Here is a 7,288-nt window from a genome sequence, read left to right on the forward strand (position 1 = left end):
GCGACCTTTGCCTTTCACGGGCAAGTGCTCCACCAACTGAGCTACCCAAGCAATTTTCATCTGCCAGAAAGTTTCATATCAGCCCACACTCCGCTGCAGAATGACAATCTCATTCTGGATGCATAGTTTACATGTTTGTATAAGTTGTTAAATTTTTTTTGTTTAAGGTAATCTGGTGTGTTGCAGATTTGCACCAGTGTACTCTTTCAGAAGTTGTTGTGAGCGGTCATGACTACGGCCGTGTAGAAAGGGAGCAGGCAAGCTTCTCAGCCCGAAGGCTCCGACTGTTAATATTGTTCTTTCCTCTAAATAAAACTATAACTTGATATTTCGAGGATACTTTTCTGCTTGTAATTTTAAATCTGATTTGAAAAAGCTTTTAGGAATAAATTCACATTTGTTAAAGGTAATTTTCCCTCAGTTACTTCCTGGCAACTACTTCCACGCTCACCTAGTGTGATTAAATGTGTCAATGTTCTTGATGAATCTCCAGTAAATAAAGTAAATTCTTTAAGAAAAGATTTTGAAAGTAAATTCACGGTTCAGCATGCATGAAGCCTAGCGCATCCAGGAAGCGGAGCTATATTTTTTTGCGTCATTCGCTTAGAAAATGAAATGTACTATTCAACGGTATCAGGAATGACAATAACCTTATCCCCTTTCAAGCCGAAATTACCCAAGTGCTCAAAACAAGAAGATGATCATCATACTTGCTCAAATTGTGGAAGAAGGCGTTTAAGTGTTATGATAGCTGGTACTTCAAGTTGCATGCGTTGTGAGCTGCTCCACAACTTATGAACTGTAAACAGCCCTCTCTTAATTATGTGAACTGTGGACAGGAGTAAACTGGGGACATGTGAACTGAGGACAGAGGAATAGTCAGCCAGCGCTACGCGGGAGACGCCATGAGGAGGGTGACTGATTGTCTCCCATATTCGCCGCCGAAATTACAACCAAACCGTCAGTCAACAAACACATAATTGGCAAACATCAAATCGTCACAGATAAGTAGCTAGGTTTCTTCTTCTTCAGTTCTTGTGGCGTTCAGTGCTTCATGAATGGCAATTTCAAAATAGATGAAAACATCTTTCGGTTGGATATCGTGGGCATGAGAATTTTGCGCAACATGCTATAACGCTGTTGTGTATGAACACGAACGTTTATCAACCAGGTGGACGAATACAGGTGTTACGTAGGCACTACCTTTCAGATCATGAATGGTGAATAATTGTGAAGTACCGTGAAGCACTCTTGAACGTATCATCTGCACACATTTGCGACACTCACTCAGTACCTTCAAATTAGTATGTGTTGAAAATATAATGACGTTGTTCACATCATCGTTCGTCATCAAGAACTGTTCGTCAAGACTCGGCTTCAGTGTGAGGAGCTTAATATTGATATGCGTTTCCTGTTTGATACAGGGTAATTTTGAGTGGACTGCTGACCGTGCACAATGTATGTTGTACTGAATGCAGCTTTCGTCTCCCTGTATGAGAGTTTCGATCACTATTCTTCATCAGCTCCTGATACACTTAGGTAGTAAGTAGTGACTAAACAGAAATGAATGAAATGAATAAAACTGAGTGGATGAGCAGATCGAGGCGTTTTTCGAATGTGAGTAAATTATGTCCGCTGTTCACGAGTTTCGATAGCGAGAGTCGAGGGGCGATTATCGGACTAACCGATAACCCGGCGTGGTCCACAGTTCACATGGCAACATAATGAGATGGAACCCTGTGTACGCAGTTGACATGTAACTAGTTGCTCTGCGGAACATCCCTCTACGTGGAGTTAACGCTTTTCTATCAAGTGGCAGCCCACTAATATGACTGTCAATTGCCTGATCATATAATGCATCAGTCTCATGCAAGCCGATGGTGGGAATGTTGTTTCAATAAATACCCTCAACTTCCCAGGCAAATTTTTCGAGCTCAGACAGTAGCCATTACGTATAATTAGAATTTGCTGCAATTAGATTCTACGAGCATACAGGCTGATATACTACCGCATACGGTACATCCCGCAATGTGATTTTGTATGAAAGGCAATGGGATCGCCTTCACAACGTGCCACAGGTGCCAGGACCCAGTCGAATTCGGCCTGTACGACGACAGGATATCGCTCGTGGTGGTGGACGTTCTCCATCTTTAAGGGCTTCTTAACCTCGGTAGGCATAGTCACTCGTACCTGCTCCTGGCTTGAGCAGCCAATGAGGTGTCTTTGAGGTACTCTTCTTGGTCAACAAATCTAAATGTTGGGCCGCTGGTGAGCTAATTTTGAAAAGTTGTTTGGTCCAACTACTTTATGCTTAATTTCGTTGTTCTGTACAGTGCGCTCACGGCCAACTTCTTGAAGTTCCATATCATCTACTTCCAGGACCAGGTTTGATTCCGTGTAGAAACAGATGTGCCGAGAGACTGTATTTATTTCAAGTGGTAAAGAGTACAGCAATCCCTCGCAAATACCGTTTATTCCAAATCTAGATTTTGGTAGCTGTGTAGCCATTTTCAGTCCTAAAAGACATATAAGAAACTAGTTACTATGTGCAGAGTTGTTTAAGCTTTCCATATAAATCAATATGTGTATCAGCAAATGTAAGTTAAAACAATATAACCACTTATATACACACATATCCCCAGTAGGTCTATTCATGGCGAAGGCTGAATTCACATTGAGGCCGCTGCTCACAGTTATGACTCAGATGGCTTAAGTATACGTCATATCAGTCTATAGTATAGAGTCCTCTACAAGTCTGATGCACTGACAAATTACATTAACTTTATTTTACAATTAGTATGTTTTATCAGTTTATTTATTAGTAACTGAATAACTTGGGTATTTATTTATTCCAGTCTTCTACTAGCCTACTTGCTCTACCCCCCTCTCTCTGTCCATGTCCTCTTGCCCCCCCCCTCACTCTCGGTCCATTTCGTCCTTTCCCCTCTCTCTATTTACTGACTCCTCCTCCTCCCTCTCTCTACTCATCCCCTTTCTCCTTATCCACATCTCCTTCCTCCTATTTTCACCTGCTTCGAGATGACAAGGGGGTTTGTGTTGTCCTCACCATTTCATCATCATTCACGAAAGTGGCAAATTGGACTGAGCAAAGGTTGGGAATTTGTATAGGCCCTGATAACCGCTAAGATGAGAGCCCCACAAACCAAACATCATCATCATCATCATCATCATCATCGTCATCATCATCCTTCCTCCTCTCTCTATCACTCCCCCCTGTCCTTGTCCATCGTCTCCACCTCTTCCCCTCTCTGTGCATCTCCGCGACCCCCTCACTCTGTCACCTCCTCCATCCCCCTTTCTGACCATCTCATCCTGCACATCTCTCCGTCCATTTCCTCCTCCTCCCTCTCTGTCAATGTTCTCCTTCCCCCTCCCCTATTTCTGCTCCTTCCGCCTCGGTTCATCTCCCCCTCCCCCTCTCTTTGTCAGTCTCCTCCTCCACCTCACTGTCCATTTCCTCCTTGCACTTTACCTTTCATTTCTCCCCCTATCCCTCCTGTGCCCATCTTCTCCTCTCCCCTCTCTCTGTCTATCTTCTCCTCTTCCCTTTTGCTATCCATTTCGTCCTCCCCCCCAGTCTGTTCGTCTCCTCTTTCGCCATCTCTCTGCCTTTCTCTTCCTCCTCTGTCTCTGTCCATCTCCCCCTCCCCTATTTCTGCACATCTCCTTCTCCTCCTCATCCTCCTCCACTTACCTGAGACTTTCTCTTCTTTCTACCCCCCCCCCCCTGTCTGTCCATCTTCTCATTCCCTCTCTCTCTAAGTTATCACACTCACTCCAGTAAGAGGCTGGTGATTCTTACCCCTACAGTATTTCTCTCCTGGTCGTTACTAAGATGTGTACCACATGTGACTGAAATCTTTCTGTGCAGATACATTTGACACACTTCAAGTGTATTTATACATGTATTTCACCTGTATGTCTAGCGAATTTCACCTTGCAGTTTCATTTTCACGCAGCTTAATCTTTATGATGTCGTATCTCGTGAAATGTGGTCTGTACAACGATACAGTTTTGTAGTTACATCCAGTGGTATACGTGCTTCTGTCTGCGAAATGTGTTCTGGGTAGAGTTAGTAGCAAAGAAGTAATACATTTAAATGTCACACATTCCTGGACAGTCTCTCACGCATCTCATTGTTTATCACGTCATATCACCAGAACTATGTGTTGTACAATGATATATTTTTGTATTTTCATTCAGTGGCAAAAGTGGATACTGTCTGAGAAAGGTGTTGCACATAGAGTTAGTAGCAACGAAGTTATAAATTTAACGTCTTACATGATGCAGTAGTTTTTCACGCATCTCCGTCTTTATGACGTCATTTCTCTTAAAACAAGTGCCGTACAATGATGTAATTTTCCTGGTACATCCAGCAGTATATGTGAATACTGTTTGAAAAATGTGTCATGACAACAGTTAGTGGCAAATCCAGCTGCAATGCTCGGATAATTTAATGATAAGACGACTTCTCGCGATAAGCGGGAAATCCAGGTTCGAGTTCCGATCCGGTACAAATTTTCGTTGTTCTCATTCTATTACACAGCTGAAGGTTGTCCATATTCGCAACTGCGAAAACATTACATGTATAAAATTCATACAGTTGACAGACTTTTATAAATACAGTATATATCTTCTACTGTATCTATGTACCAAGTGGACCAAAACGAATTCCTTTAAAACAAAGGAAGAACGTGCACTGCTAATGAGAACGAAGCCTTTTGTGACACCACTGTAGTATAAAACATTCTCAGACTTCTTTTATCCTGAACTGACGCGGCAAGAAGTCTGAGTATGTTTTATACATACACCGATAATACCTGTCCACGAAAACTTCACTTAGTTAGCGGCATAATACGCTGGCCTTAGCATTTCGACTGCGCGTGAGCGCGCGCGCGCGTCTGTGTGTGTTTGTGTATGTGTGTGTGTGTGTGTGTGTGTGTGTGTGTGTGTTGTGTGTTTTCCCTGAAGGGGTACTATGTGTTGGAGGAAGAAAAGAGAAAAAGCCTAGGACTAAAATACAGCCGGCCGAAGTGGCCGTGCGGTTAAAGGCGCTGCAGTCTTGAACCGCAAGACCGCTACGGTCGCAGGTTCGAATCCTGCCTCGGGCATGGATGTTTGTGATGTCCTTAGGTTAGTTAGGTTTAACTAGTTCTAAGTTCTAGGGGACTAATGACCTCAGCAGTTGAGTCCCATAGTGCTCAGAACCATTTGCACCACTAAAATACATTCTCACCAAGAATCTAACCAATCTCGTCGACATTTGTAGGTTTGTTCGCTGATCGCTCGAACACTGCCCGATTAACGATGGCGTAACAGCCAAGCACATGTGAGACCGACAGAATGAACTAATTCACCGATTACCTGTAGTGTTTTAGGCTACTGGCTTGAAATGTATGTGTCAAATTTTATTATTTTTGAGAATTGTATGGATTCCACGTTATCCAAAACGGACTCCGCGTCATTGCTTTTCACCTCGATTTTTTCTTAAGCAGGAGCATGATGACGTAAATCGTTTTATACTAGCTGCTTTCGAGTTACGCCTAAAAATTTTCTCGAATCTCTGAGGTCCGTTGTGTCTGATCTTCCCTTGTGAGAGCCGGGTGCTACGGACTGATGTGCTGTCGAAAATGATGTTCGTCGCACTAGATGGAACACTGAAGTCTGTGGGCTACGCATTGGCTTGCATTGGGGGAAATACATGTAGTCTCTCGAGTGTGCGGCCCACCACGTATCATTAGCTGCCAACAAGCAGCCCGCAGTAGGCCGATGGAATCGCAACGCTGTCCCCATAGGCAGATAACCTAATATACTTCCTCTCTTTTCGAAACTCGTCCCCCTTGTCTGCCACCCAAGATCAAATTGTCGCCTTTCAATACTTTCAGTTGTGACGTTCCTCAAGCAGTAACTTCGGACCAGTCTCTGCAAACTGTTCCAAAACAACGACACCTTCTGAATCTGGTAAATTGTACAGACTTGCTACTCAGGGAAACGTTAGAGTGGCAAATAGTGATTCAGTTAATACGATCGTTAGTGCGTTAGATAGTATTTGAACCAGTGATGCTAGTGTTGTAGCTGAAGAGGTCAGTGATGGGATGGATCATGTTTCATAACAGAGAACATTCAGAGCACGTAACAACAACAGTTTTTCAGCAATGAGTGACAGCAGCAAGTATGCAGTATGAATCAGAAGAGAGTGATTTTCAGCTCACTGCATCATCCTCGTGGGCAAAGAGATCCAGTGCGATACATAAAATACGCCACCGTCATGTCATCAAATACGTTTCCCAGAAATAAGTGACATCGATTGAAAAGGCACTTGAAGCTGCCGAATACTTTCAACAGCAGACCAATGCCTTAATTGCAATCTGCGGCCGAGATTCTGTTCTAAAAACCGACCAAACAGGATGTGAATATCGTGTCAATATGAGACGTACGTTGAAATATGGAGGCGAGTAGAAAATTTTTGCTGCTGTTGGTAGCATGAATGAAGTTACACACTCGTACACTGCACAATATTCCATCACTGCGTTCGGAAAACTGATGCTGACAGTGACCTTGCGTTTGCAAAAACACAATGGAAAATTCGGTCCACCGGTCTCTCAAGAAGTTGAAGCTCTCCAGAAGGAATTTGGAAACGTTTATATTACGTGCTCAAAATCGGAAAGTTGACCTCCCAACTGTATCAATCATATTTGGATGATAAGAATCATATTCGTGTTTGCGAATATGGCTTAACTTTGGCTGCGCTATACATTGTTTACCCTGCTGGTTAGTGTATGTGGATGACATTGTGAAACCTTATGTGCAGCAAAACAAATTTCGCCTGATACTCGATTCATAGAGTGGCCAAACAGACATGACACTCTACAATATGACGTCCATGGATGATGATGCTCATCTGACCTGCACCGTAAAAGTGATACCATCTAAATGAACCTCTCTTTGTTAACCGCATAACGTTTACCTTTTACGACAGGTAAGGAATTTCATCGCATGACTTCAGAATCATGCAACATCACAGCAGAGCAGATAATTACAAGATAGAGAGAATCCTATTAAAATACATACATTGGCCCATAACCAGTTACCCGCACCTGCCTTTCAACATATGGTTTTACAGGCTTGGTACGCATCCACATTGATATCTGATAGATCTGTGTTTAACAACGTGAATCAGATATGTTTTCCACGAATAGTGTGCCAGAAAACATTTGAATGTGGCGAGATTTCATTCGTGTGTTGCGCAATGGTGAGAGATATATTT

Source organism: Schistocerca piceifrons, chromosome X (genome assembly GCF_021461385.2).
Source record: "Schistocerca piceifrons isolate TAMUIC-IGC-003096 chromosome X, iqSchPice1.1, whole genome shotgun sequence".
In the NCBI taxonomy this organism is placed as follows: domain Eukaryota; kingdom Metazoa; phylum Arthropoda; class Insecta; order Orthoptera; family Acrididae; genus Schistocerca; species Schistocerca piceifrons.